A 14,610-nucleotide genomic window follows, 5' to 3' on the forward strand; every position below is an offset into this window, starting at 1 on the left:
CTATAGACTAGACTATAGACTATAGACTAGACTATAGACTAGACTATAGACTAGACTATAGACTAGACTATAGACTAGACTATAGACTAGACTATAGACTAGACTAAACTATAGACTAGACTACATTTATTAACCTTTTTATGATAGTTTTAATGTAAATAGTTTAAACACCCGTTAGTCTAGTAAAAAAAATTAGAACAAAATATGTTAAATGGTATTTTAAAAAGAATTAGACTTTTTAAGTATGTAAATTGTAAAATGTATTTTTCTATATAATTAATTTGTATTTTTTAATGCAATAAATTTATATTATTATAAAAAAACACATCATTCAATTGTATAAGAGAGAAAGTTAAATATTATCATGTAGAAAAGCATGAAAAATTACAGCGAAATGAAATTATATTCTTAAGGTTGTTATGAATTAATTTAGTTTTAAAAATTTTAGAAGAAGAGGGAGAGAAGATAGTGGGTAGCCTATATTAATTTATTGAAAATTTCAAAACTGTTAATTTTCTTTGTTCAAATTTGGTTTATCAGATTTTCTCATAGAACTTTCTCTAAGTCTTACTGAATGGTAAGTGTCATTACCTTGTTCATCTAGGAAAGAAGTAATTCAATTACTATGTTAAATGAAAATCTTTCAAAGTAATTTATTTTCGTACTTACTGTATGTTTTAGTTTTAATTAATATTTTTTATTGATTTTTTTTTCATTTTTTTTTTTACACATAATGATTTCATATCGTTTAACATTCACACACACACGCATGACACATTTACATTCGATTTATTGTAGTGATTGAATTAAATGTATTTAAAACGTGACCATAAGAAAGTATGATGTGTAAGTTATATCTGTGTATGGGTCAGAAGAGTCAAACAAAATGGAATACGGTAAAAAAAGAAATAACTGTTAAAATTATAAAAACTTTCTGTAAAGCAGTAATGGGAACTATACTACTTTTGACTTGCGAAACCGTCTGAGATCGATTTCTGACAGAAAGATTTACTTTTTGTCACTTTATGCTCAATATTTGTATTGTACTTGAAAGTCGATTTTACACGATTACATTACATGGAACTGAAACTGTATAAAATTCGATTACTTCGGCATGGTCCAATGATCTTATTTCTTTCACGTGTTCACATGACCTTGAATTGTAACTTTGTTGAGATAATTGTATTTTGCAAATTTTAAAATTTTAATCAAACAATTTAATTACACTGAACAACAGAAAACAGGTTAATAATATATTTTAAAATACTTGTATGGTAAGATCAAGCTTAGTTAGAGGTAAAACAAACATCTTTATCAGTTCAGTCTTTCAAAATTCACGATCCACAACTATCTATATATATAAAAGAGTAGCGTTACTGACTGACTGATTCATCATCGCACAGCTCAAACGGCTGAACCTAGAATCATGAAATTTTGACAGTAGATGTGTTTTTTGTTATGTAGATCCACTAAGGAGGGATTTTTGCACATTTACGGGTAAAAAAGAGAAAAAAACGGGTAAAACAGGTTTTCTTAAATATCTTACATAATATTAGTGATACAAGAAAAAATTTAAATGCACCTGTATCTACTCTTAAAAAGAGCAGATGGGTGTCTGGTACTTTTTTGAAATTCGTACTTTTAAGGGGTAAACATGTGTAAAAAAGGTGATTTTGGTACCCTTTTCAGCCCTTTATAACTTTTAAACTAATTAACATAATCAAATTTTTCTAAATATTTTGGATACATCTCTTAAAATTATGAGACACCTATTTCGTACTTTTTTAAAATTCAGTCCTTTTTGGGTGTAAAAGGGACAAAACTGTATTTATGGTACTTTTGTTTAGCACATTAAGAAAACTTTTTCGGTTTATTGAATTATTCATATTAAATTACGGACTAACTCTGTAATATTTATTGTAATAAAATTTTTGCTATTTCACTAGGGTAAAAAAAGTACCAAAAAAGGGAAAAACGGGAAATTTAATTTTATTCAAACTCATATTGAGTCAAATTTTATAAAATTTCAAAAAGTAGTTTATTTACTCACACAAAATAAGCTTTTATTATATTATTTTGGAATTCGAGTACTAAGGCCTATATAGGACCAAATTCGAGTAAATTGTTTGGTACTTTTTTTAAAGCACAATTTTTGGAATAAATGAATGCAGATTTGAATCGTTTGAGTTTTATCTTTGATATATATGTAGATTTAAATACGGAACATTTTGTAAACTTAATTCTCGAAAAAGTATACTTCTAAGCGAAAAGGGGAAACATTGTACTCTTTTTATTAGTACTTTCCACTTAGGTAAACTTTATTCCACTTTTGGTACTTTTTCTTCCTTTAAATGTACTCTATGTATGTTCTTTAATATGAACTGAAAACACATGATTATTAAACATACACGGTCCTCATTGAAAAAGATCCTTTAAGAGACAACTTTTTAGTACTTTTTATCTCATAAATTGTACTTTTTTAATTTTCTAAAATATTCAACCTAGGAACATTAATTTTAAAATACATGGTCTTGACTGAATAATATTCTGGTTGTGGAAACTATTTGGTACTTTTCTATTATTCAAATGGATTCTTTATAATGATTAACCGGAACACACGGTCCTTATTAAATGAGAATTTATTAAAAGAGATCTTTGTACTTTTTCGTTTTTCCGATGGTACTTTTTGATATTTTTACGATATTGAACATAGTTAGAGTAGCGAAGCATCCAGGGTATGCTAGTTCTATATAAAACAATTGGGAACAGTTGGCAAATACAGATTCAATTTTACAAAGGTTTTTCAAATCAATAAAAATGATTGTATTTCGAATTTGTTTCAAACTGGAAAATACCAATTAACATCTTTATGGTAATACTCCTAATGAACTTGCTAACGAATTAAAATCAAAGTTTAAATTTTATATTATTCGAAAATTAAATTTATGTAGACTAGTGTAATAAAAACAAAGTATTGTTTCTAAGTTAAAATTGCAAATTAATTTGCTTATTTAAACAGATAATGAAAATCTAAAACTAAAGTAAATTTTTAAAATCAAAATGAATGGCAAATATATAAAAAAAACACTTTGATTAGGTTGTCTACCCATTGCTTATCCTCTTCCCAAACCTCAACCCTATTTTAATTATATATACATATTTTTTTACATATTTAAAAGCCTATTATATTACTTGATTTCATACTTCTATCAATTATTATATTTAATTGATAAATCATGCTGATATTTTGTGTCATTAGATTAATTAAAACAATCCTTTAGGCTTGAATATATAACACTACAAAACATTAATTAAATATGTCAAACACAAACTGATTGCAAATTTATTTTAAAACAATTAATGCTTTCATAAAAACAACAACAACAACAACGAATACTACGAGAAATGACTGACTATTTATTGTCCTGAAACAAAATGCAATCATGAGGATTCAAACAAGAGAAATTGTATACAGAGAGAAAAAATAGGAAGACAGTAGTAATTAATGTGTGTGTGTTTATAAACTTTTCATATTTGTCCACAAAACAATAAAAACAATAGCTGAAGGAAGAAAAATGAAATACAATCTTAATATTTCCGCTCACACTCTTATACACAAGTGTGTATGTAGTTACAGTTAGACATCTAAAATGACACCTTTAGGAACAAGTCTTCTGACAATCCATAGTACATAGAACTGACCTAGAACTGAACCAGAACTGAACTAGAACTGAACTAGAACTGAACTAGAACTGAACTAGAACTGAACTAGAACTGAACTAGAACTGAACTAGAACTGAACTAGAACTGAACTAGAACTGAACTAGAACTGAACTAGAACTGAACTAGAACTGAACTAGAACTGAACTAGAACTGAACTAGAACTGAACTAGAACTGAACTAGAACTGAACTAGAACTGAACTAAATCTGAACTAGAACTGAATTAAAATAGAACTGATATTCCCCACAGTACAACTTTCTGCAAATAAATATTTATTGTCACCAAATCATAAATAAAATAAAATGAATTGATTTAAAATTAGTTTTGCAAATAACTTTGTTAATTACCGTTTAAGTGTAATAATTCCCTTATTTACTATTTTCAAGTATTCTTTATTTTTTCCCGTTAATGTAATCTAAAAGTAAATATTTTAAACGGTGTATTAAAGCTTATTACATTATTTTTTATTCTTTTTTAATTTTGTGTGCAAACTGCTGCATTTATCCCAGTTCCATCACAAGTCCTGGCACACTGGTAAACCAGTTACATACCAACATCACCACCAGCATTTTCTACCGCAACTTTATTTTTTTAATCACAATTTTTTATTTACACCCGCAAGTTAAAAATAAAAATAAAAATGTTGAGAAAATAACATAATAAAAACATGCTCATAAAACGTGAAAAAGGGCACGAGAAGTGAATAAAAAACTGAAGAGAAGTATAGTTGATGAAATTAAAAGTTTAAAAAAACAGAGGAAGTAAAACATTACAGGTGCTGCTTGCATTTTGTGCCAGTAGCAAAATGCTTAAAGTGGCTTTACACAGTCTACAAGAAACAAATGAGCACGCAGTTGCAAGTAGAAGCACCAGAGCACCTACTAACCAACAACTATTTTTTTAAGTAAACTAGGGATGTAAACGATGTTTTTTCCCATCACTTACACCCATAAAGTTTTTCTATTTTTATAATTTATGTTTTAAAAAAAGGCTACACTAGTGCCTGAATTGACGAGGTAATATTTTAAATATATAATGATCTGCGAAGAATAAAGTTAGTCCAGTCCTAAGAAAAGGGTTTAGAACAGGTTTAGAAACGGTGTAAATGTATCCCTTTAAACCGTTCGACGAGTCCTAGGAGTTTAATACATTAAACTAAAACCTCTGCCATTGGGAACATAAAATGAACTAGAAAATAAAAACTATTCCTTTTCATAACTTTTTTACACGAAAAGTCATGAGGTCTTTACATACAAAACGAAATGAAATGAACAAATAAAGTTGAATAACAAAAGATGAGAAAAACCTCAAGAAATTTACAACACTTCCAGAATTCTATGTTTCCTTACAATTGTGCAGAAATAGAAAACCTCTGATGTGCATAAATGCACATAAAATTAAATAATATTATGTGACTAATTTGCAACAGAAAAATTGTCATTTAAACATCATAGAGACGACGACAGACTGCATGCCAGCCATTTTAATTTATGATCCTTTTTTAGTTTCTTTTTAGAATTATTATTCATTTACAATTATCATTTATATATATTTTTTTAATATTGCAACTACTGCCAACATTAACATTAACAACAAGGACCAGAAATAAATGAGGGTAATAATAACTTTTGAATGTGAGTAAAAAGGAAATTAATTCAAAAACAAAAGAAAGGCATTTAAATAAAATAATTAGTTTAACCATTGTTTTTCTAATGCAATTGAAATTTTATGGAAATATATTATTTAATATAATAATTTCTAGTTCAGTTCTAGTTTAGTTCTAGTTCAGTTCTAGTTCAGTTCTAGTTCTAGTTCAGTTCTAGTTCAGTTCTAGTTCAGTTCTAGTTCAGTTCTAGTTCAGTTCTAGTTCAGTTCTAGTTCAGTTCTAGTTCAGTTCTAGTTCAGTTCTAGTTCAGTTCTAGTTCAGTTCTAGTTCAGTTCTAGTTCAGTTCTAGTTCAGTTCTAGTTCAGTTCTAGTTCAGTTCTAGTTCAGTTCTAGTTTATTCAAAAACGCATTAGAATAATAACAAAAGAATATAATAATTGAAGCATGGAGCCGAATAAGGGCGTATAAACCATTTGGGAAATTTTACAGAAGACGATAAAAACATCAGAAAACTTTAAAATCGGCTTTTTTTCCTACTTTTTTCACATATATGCATAAATATAACTCACATCTATCCCTGTGCTAAAACTCAGTAAAAAATTCGAGTCACAACTTGCCAAAATTAATACTTGAAATTTTGCTAAAATGGAATAAGGGCATATATCCATATACTTTAGTTGAAAGTATATATAAATAAATGAAGCCTGGAGCAGTTAATTTTTTCTATATATTTAAAAAATTGTTTGCTATAAGCGGTTTTCAGATTTATTTGGTATATTAATCAATCAATTATAGTAATATGCATATAAAAAAAGTATAATAACAATAGCATAGTAAAAATTGTACTTAGAAAATTTTTTCTTAGAAAAATCTTTAAATCGCACCTTATTGCGTTATTGTCAAAATCAGCGAACCACATTAGTATCATTATCAAATTGGATAGGACCTCTTTAACTAAAATAATCCTAAAATAACAAGATATAATAACTTTTTTTTAAAATATAACTATAGTTATGAATATACGCCCTTCTTCTTGTCCACACTTTCGTACTTAAATAATTCATTCAATAATAATCTTTTTTGCAATATAATTAAAAAATTAATAAATTTGAAATGTTTTCCAACCATTCTGCAAATTTGGTGCAATTAGAATTAAAATTTATACGATTTTTTACAGAAAAATACATTAAATTGCTAATATTTTTTACCCAAAAAAATAAAGAGTATTTAAAAATCGTGCTTTTAAAACTATCTATAATAGCGAAAAATTTATATTTTTCAATTTATTTCTTTATGAATAGATGTAAAAAGGTTAGTTTAATATAATTATGCGAAAAAACGCGATTTTGAAAAGGTGGTCTTTACGCCCTTATTCGCATCCATGCTTCAATTATACCAAAAAAAAATTTCCACAAAAATATTATTAAAAATCTATTAATTTTCCACAGAAATAATAATAAAAAATTAATGAACTTTTTCAAACATTTACGTTTGAGACACTTTTGAAAGAAGTGTTAATATGCATACATACAAACAGCAATACCAAAAAAAAAAAGAAAAATAACTTAAAAAAATATATAAATTTTTTTTGTGCCACGGTTTGTATTGTTGTCGTTTCTGCTTTATGGGTTTTTTAAGAAAAGTTTAAAATGTTTCAGTTATACCAGTGTAAGTAAACAGTGAGTAGAGGATATCTTGGGAGCACAAATTTAAATTTTAAATGAGTTATTTCAAATAAGGAAAATAACTAAATTCACTTAAGATTGAAAACATAATGTACAATAAGTAGTTTACCTATGACATGTTAAGTAGCCAATTAATAAATTATTATTATGTTATTTTTACATTTTACACATTTTTAATTTTCAAATTTTGGAAAGAACAGGTAATATGTGGAAAGTTTTTTTTCGACACTGTATATTTTTGATATGTACGTCTGGTATATGGGAATATGTTTACTCGTATGCGGAAAATTGTTTTTTTTTTCTTTGTTTATTTTTAGTGTAAATGTTAAATTGTATAAACAATGTCGAACACTAATAGTAAACTGTACTAAACTGAAATAAACAATGTATTAATATGTTTATAAACTTAGCGTAAATGTTCTATAACCCAGCAAACATGCATATGTATGTAAATATTTAGAGGCCCTAGGGCAAAGGGGATTGAAATCTGTGATCACTTTTATTACCCAACTAAAATTGATTTTTGAGCGAAAACATAAAAGTCCATTTTCTGGTTAAACTAGAGGGTTTAAGGCAAAACGGAGTAAAATCTGTGATCACTTTTATTTCCTAACAAAAATCGTTTTTTGAGTGAAAACATAAAAGTCCATTTTCTGGCTAAACTAAAGGCCCTAGGGCAAAACGAATTAAAATCTGTGATCACTTTTACTTCCAAACAAAAATCGATTTTTGAGTGAAAACATAAAAGTCCATTTTCCGGCTAAACCAAAGGCCCTATGACAAAACGGATTAAAATCTGTGATCACTTTTATTTTATAACAAAAATCGATTTTTGTGTGAAAACATAAAAGTCCATTTTCTGGCTAAACTAGAGGGTTTAGGGCAAAACGGATTAAAATTTGTGATCACTTTTATTTCCCAACAAAAATCGATTTTTGAGTAAAAACATAAAAGTCCATTTTCTGGCTAAACTAGAGGGTTTAGGGCAAAACGGATTAAAATCTGTGATCACTTTTATTTTCCAACAAAAATCGATTTTTGAGTGAAAACATAAAAGTCCATTTTCTGGCTAAACTAGAGGGTTTAGGGCAAAACGGATGAAAATCTGAGATCACTTTTATTTTCCAACAAAAATCGATTTTTAAGTGAAAACATAAAAGTTTATTTTCTGGCTAAACCAGAGGCCCTAGGGCAAAACGGATTAAAATCTATGATCAATTTTATTTCCCAACAAACATTGATTTCTGAGTGAAAACATAAAAGTCCATTTTCTGGCTAAACTAGAGGGTTTATGACAAAACGGATTAATATCTGTGATCACTTTTATTTCCCAACAAAAATCGATTTTGAGTGAAAACGTAAAAGTCCATTTTCTGGCTAAACTAGAGGGTTTAGGGCAAAACGAATTAAAATCTGTGATCACAACAAAAATCGATTTTTGAGTGAAAACATAAAAGTCCATTTTCTGGCAAAACGGATTAAAATCTGTGATCACTTTTATTTCCCAACAAAAATCAATTTTGAGTGAAAACGTAAAAGTACATTTTCTGGCTAAACTAGAGTGTTTATGGAAAAACGGATTAAAATTTGTGATCACTTTTATTCCCAACAAAAATCGATTTTTGAGTGAAAACATAAAAGTCCATTTTCTGGCTAAACTAGAGGGTTTAGGGCAAAACGAATTAAAATCTGTGATCACTTTTATTTCCCAACAAAAATCTATTTTTGAGTGAAAACATAAAAGTCCATTTTCTGGCTAAACTAGAGGGTTTATGGAAAAACGGATTATAATTTGTGATCACTTTTATTCCCAACAAAAATCGATTTTTTAGTGAAAACATAAAAGTCCATTTTCTGGCTAAACTAGAGGGTTTAGGGCAAAACGGATTAAAATCTGTGATCACTTTTATTTCCCAACAAAAATCGATTTTTAAGTGCAAGCATAAAAAGTCCATTTTCTGGCTAAACTAGAGGACCTAGGGCAAAAATGATTACCATTTGTAATAATTTGGATTTGGGATTAGGGAATACCGGCGATTTCTCGGCTGTTACTAAGGTCTATGCTAATGAGTTAGTAAGAAACACCTTTAAAAACTATTCTTAGTTTAGAGTCTTTTATAATTGTAAAATATAATCAATTTTTAAAGGAAAATACTACAGTCTACTGCCTGACTTTGTCCTTGCATATATTGAAAAGAGGTCAGATCAAAGCACCGCATAATCTGGTACTATGTGTGGCTAGTTGCCCGCAGGACTATGTCCTGGCTGGTAAGTTGGTGGAGGTTTCTTTGGGATCCTCGTAGTGGTAGTGGTTTAAACCCAAATTCGCGGAAAGAGTAAGTGGCGTTTAAAGACTGATGTAAAGTAAAGTCAATATTTCGGGATAAGTTCGGTGCTGTTGCCGAAACAACAAATATGCCACAGAGGAGTGACTGTGGGAATAAGCGTTGGAAATGAGTTGGTATTATTTGTATATGGTACGTCACTTATAATGAATGTGTCGTAGCATTTTCTCTTATGAATGTGTTGTATGAATGAGATTTGTGCTGGGTTTTATGATGATGATTGAAAGGTATCATATACAAATGATACCATTGAATTTTCCTTCCTTGTCCAAATATGTTCAGAGTATACTATGTTCATATCAGAATTACCACAGTGTGTCCCTGTGAGTAAGAACAATGTCATCGATGGAATCGTACTTCGGTCCACCGGTTACGTCTCTAGGTGCTGTTGCCGAATCAACAGAAGCCATCCAATGGTCAGGGATTAGATAGTTCAATTACTTCAGCAAAGTGCTTGCACATGGACTGGTCAAATCCAATGTACAAAAATTGCCACCTGAGTTATTTATTGAAGGATAAAGAGGCGATGGCAGACCGTTGCCAAGTCTACCCAGTGGATGAAAAAGACCTCTGTGCGGTAGGGCATCAGGCCTGGTACTCACGTAAAACTCTCGACATTCATTGTACGCACTTGCAATATTGCGCATGGTTCTTCCCATATTAATTAATCCTTGAGGAAAGAATCCTTAAATTTATTTAAAAAAAAATGTTTGACACTCATGGACACTTCCCACCACCTGACAATTTTCATTCAATTATTTTAAAAACTGCAACCTGTAGCTTGATTATATAGATGAATTGAAAGTGATATAGGATTAATATTATGGTGCATACATTAGCACCAATCCACTAGAACATTCTCTACTCAAGTGTTATAAGGTATAGAGATACTGAATCCATTGCTATATTTTAATATAAGGTATAGGGTATATCGGATTTTTCATAATTGCATTTAAAATTTTTATCTGGTTTTGTTAAAATTACTTGAATTATAAATATTTAAAGTTAAAATATTTAATTTTCAAATAAGTATTGAATCTATTATGAACAGACATGCACTTAAAGTAATATACAAGTAAGAAAGTTGATCAAAATCGTTCATAACATACCCTACAATAGAGCATTTTAAATAAAAGCAAAGAGCTAAAATCTCACGATCATTATTACATCAGCGATTGAAAACGATTGACTACTTAGTTCCAGATAAATCATATAATACGCTATCTACTTGCTTGGTGTAGGGTATAGGTTACGATGACAGAAGAATATATATACTACAACAAATGTCAGGAATGTTGTGCGATGCTTTTCATTTTGTAGGGTATCAAAACACGTTTTTGTTTATAATCTGGTTAAAAGAAATAAACAATAGAATGATAATATAAACAGTGTAGAACATGATACATGAAACAGAAGTGAAACAATAATATTTCGTTGTTTATTTTTTAAAGAAAATGTCAAAAATAAATAAATAATAATCAAGTACATAGATAAATAACAAAATCAAAATACATATTAAAAAAAATGACTCACTTGTTTTTGTACTTTTAAAAACAAATATTTATACTAAATGTAGATTTATTTACAATTAAAAATCCGTAGGCAGTGAAGTAGAAATGAGAACAAATAAATAAAAATATAAGAAAAAAGTTGCCCCTTTAACTCTGTCTCTTTTTTGTCTCTTTTTTTTTTTTTGAAAAATGTCTAAATCGAACTACATCAATTTCTTTGGGGAGTTGTAGACAAGTCAGTAAAGTAATTTATACTTAAATATAAAGCAAAATACAGGAAAAGGAAGCAACAATTTATTTCTCTATTTTTTCTTTCTTTTAGCCAAGTAAATAAGGTTAAAAAAAAATAGAAGAATAAGAGCAGGAGCAAACTTTAACAAATAAATATCAAGCATATGTGTTGGGGTAAAAAAGTATAATAATAGAGTTTGGGGGGGATAAAAACAAAAATGATAAAATGTTTTTAATATTGTGTCAAAAAGAGGAAACATTTAGGAGAATACATTTATTAAGAAAATAACACGCATACGTACGGGTGTCCCATGATGTATGTGTTTTTGTATGTGTTTTGGTAATGATGTTTACCCTGACTGGAAGTAGTGTTAAACATATTGTTTATCATAAAATTTAAAAATTTATAAAAAATACTACATGTATTTTAATTTAGATTTTTTTTAAGGGGAATTTCGTTTTAGTGTTATATTATTTTAATAAACTAAAAATACAGTATTGTTCGAAACCAAACAAGCTTAAGCTTATTTGGCGAAAAATCGAAATAATTTGTAACTTTGTTAAAACATTTTTTACTCAAAACATAGAGCATAGACTGGACTAACAGTAGATAAGTTAATAGTTTATACAAACTAGTTCATAGACTATCGAACAGACTACTAGTTCATAGACTAGTTAAAATAACCTTGTCAATAGACTATTGCATAGACAAATCAATTTACTCAACATTTATTAGTCAATTGGTCTACTAGTCAACTAGTCCATAGTCCATTACAAGGAGATTACTCTAGACTATTCACTCTATCGCCAATAGAAGTGAAAATTTTGTTCCCTTGAAATGTTAATTTCCCTCGAAGAGAAAATTCATTCACAAATAGTTGTAGTAATAGTAATTTTGTATGGAACAGCTGTTCAATGTTTACAAAATTTTATCAACAAACTTCACAAGAGGGAATTTTTCACAGCCAAAAAGGTAGTAAACGAAAAATATGAAAAGGCAACATATTTCACGAGAAATGATAATTGGCGATAGGAGATGATTATTTAATCTATATCTATATATATATAAAAGAGTAGCGTTACTGACTGACTGATTCATCATCGCACAGCCCAAATGGCTGAACCTAGAATTATGAAACTTTGACAGTAGATGTGTTTTTGGTTATGTAGATCCACTAAGGAGGGATTTTTGGAAATTTGCACATATACGGGTAAAAAGGGGAAAAAACAGGTTTTCTTAAATATCTTACATAATATTAGTGATACAAAAAAAATTTTAAATGTACCTGTATCTACTCTTAAAATGTACTTTTTTGAAATTCGTACTTTTAAGGGGTAAACATGTGTAACAAAGGTAATTTTGGTACCTTTTTCAGCCCTTTATAACTTTTAAACTAATTAACATAATCAAATTTTTCTAAATATTTTGGATACATCTCTCAAAATTATGAGACACCTGTTTCGTACTTTTTTAAAATTCAGTCCTTTTTGGGTGTAAAAGGGACAAAACTGTATTTATGGTACTTTTGTTTAGCACATTAAGAAAACTTTTTCGGTTTATTGAATTATTCATATTAAATTACGGACTCTGTAATATTTATTGTAATAAAATTTTTGCTATTTCACTAGGATAAAAAAAGTACCAAAAAAGGGAAAAACGGGAAATTTAATTTTATTCAAACTCATATTGAGTCAAATTTTATAAAATTTCAAAAAGTAGTTTATTTACTCACACAAAATAAGCTTTTGGTATATTATTTTGGAATTCGATAACTAAGGCCTATAGAGGACCAAATTCGAGTAAATTGTTTGGTACTTTTTTAAAGCACAATTTTTCTGGAATAAATGAATGCAGATTTGAATCGTTTGAGTTTTATCTGTGATATATATATGTAGATTAAAATACGGAACATTTTGTAAACTTAATTCTCGAAAAAAATATACTTCTAAGCGAAAAGGGGAAACATTGTACTCTTTTTATTAGTACTTTCCACTTAGGTAAACTTTATTCCACTTTTGGTACTTTTTCTTCCTTCAAATGATAATCTATGTATGTTCTTTAATATGAACTGAAAACACATGATTATTAAACATACACGGTCCTCATTGAATAAGATCCTTTAAGAGACAACTTTTTAGTACTTTTTATCTCATAAATTGTAGTTTTTTTAATTTTCTAAAATATTCAACCTAGGAACAACTCCATGGTCCATTATACAGAGACAAATCTAGGCTATCGAATTGAACTACTCAACACCCCCATCGCCAATAAAAGTGAAAATTTTGTTCCCTTAAAATTTTTATTTCCCTCGAAGTGAAAATTGCAAATCATGAACTTGTTGTCAACAATTCATTCACAATAGTTGAATTTGTATCGAACAGCTGTGCAATGTTTACAAAATTCCATCATTAAATTTTACAACAGGGGAATTTTTTTTAAGACAAAAAAGTTAGTAAACGAAAAAAGTGAAAAGGGAAAATATTTCACGTAAAATGATGATTGGTGATAGGGATGAATATATTACTTCATAGACTGGTCCATAGACAATCGAACAGACTATTCTTTATCAAGAAAATCAAGTCAAAAGATAGAATCTTAATTATATACTAGTAATAGACTATTCATAGACTACTCCAGCCTATTGACTGATCAATTGACTAGTTCATAGACCAATCAGTAGTCTAGTTCTTTAACTAATCAATATGCTAGTATAAAGGATAAATAATATACAACTTAATTATATACCAGTAATAGAATATTCTTAGACTAGTACAGTCTATAGACTGATAAATTGACTAGTTCTTAGACCAATCAATAGTCTAGTACCAAAACTAATCAAGATTCTAGTAAAAAGAATAAATAATAGAAAACTTAGTTATATCCTAGTATTAGACTATTCATAGACTAATACAGTTTATTGGCTGATAAATTTACTAGTCCATAGACCAATCAGTAGTCTAGTACCTAAACTAATCAAGATACTAATACAAAGGATAACAAATAGATAATTCAATAAATTAAACCGTAAGTTAAGTCAACAAATTTATCCATAAATTCTTTAATAAAGTAGCAAATAGATTAATCAAAAGACTTGGTCAATAGATTTTAGTTAATATAATCAATAGTGAAGGGAAGAGACTAATCAGTAAACCACATAAATTTTTCTGCCAAACATTAACAATATTCAAGTAAAATTTGTAAATAAACGACTTTTGGGACGAATTTCGTAAAGCACGACGAATTAGTCGAAAAAAATTGGTTGCGTAAATTCGTCGAATGGAACACAATCAAATTATTCATACTGCGAATTCGTTTCAATATTTGTTTGTTCGAAATTGGAAAAAGTAAGCAAAAGGAATAAAAATTATATTTTTGTAAATCTCCACGACTTTGAGATAATTTTAACAGCTTTAAAATTTATTCGAACATTATTTCGAAATTAGAAAATGTAAAAAAATTGATCTTGAATAGAACTAAAATTATATTTTTGTGAATATCCCCAATTTTGA

General features: G+C 28.4%; 1 protein-coding gene across 1 annotated transcript in view; it reads right to left on the reverse strand.

Annotated features, from left to right (window-relative positions):
* Window positions 1-14,610, reverse strand: part of LOC111689444 (UHRF1-binding protein 1-like) — a 44,884-nt gene that overhangs the window by 28,974 nt on the left and 1,300 nt on the right. The gene's annotated exons all lie outside the window — the stretch shown is intronic.

This window comes from Lucilia cuprina, chromosome 2 (assembly GCF_022045245.1).
Source record: "Lucilia cuprina isolate Lc7/37 chromosome 2, ASM2204524v1, whole genome shotgun sequence".
NCBI classification, from domain to species: Eukaryota; Metazoa; Arthropoda; class Insecta; order Diptera; family Calliphoridae; genus Lucilia; species Lucilia cuprina.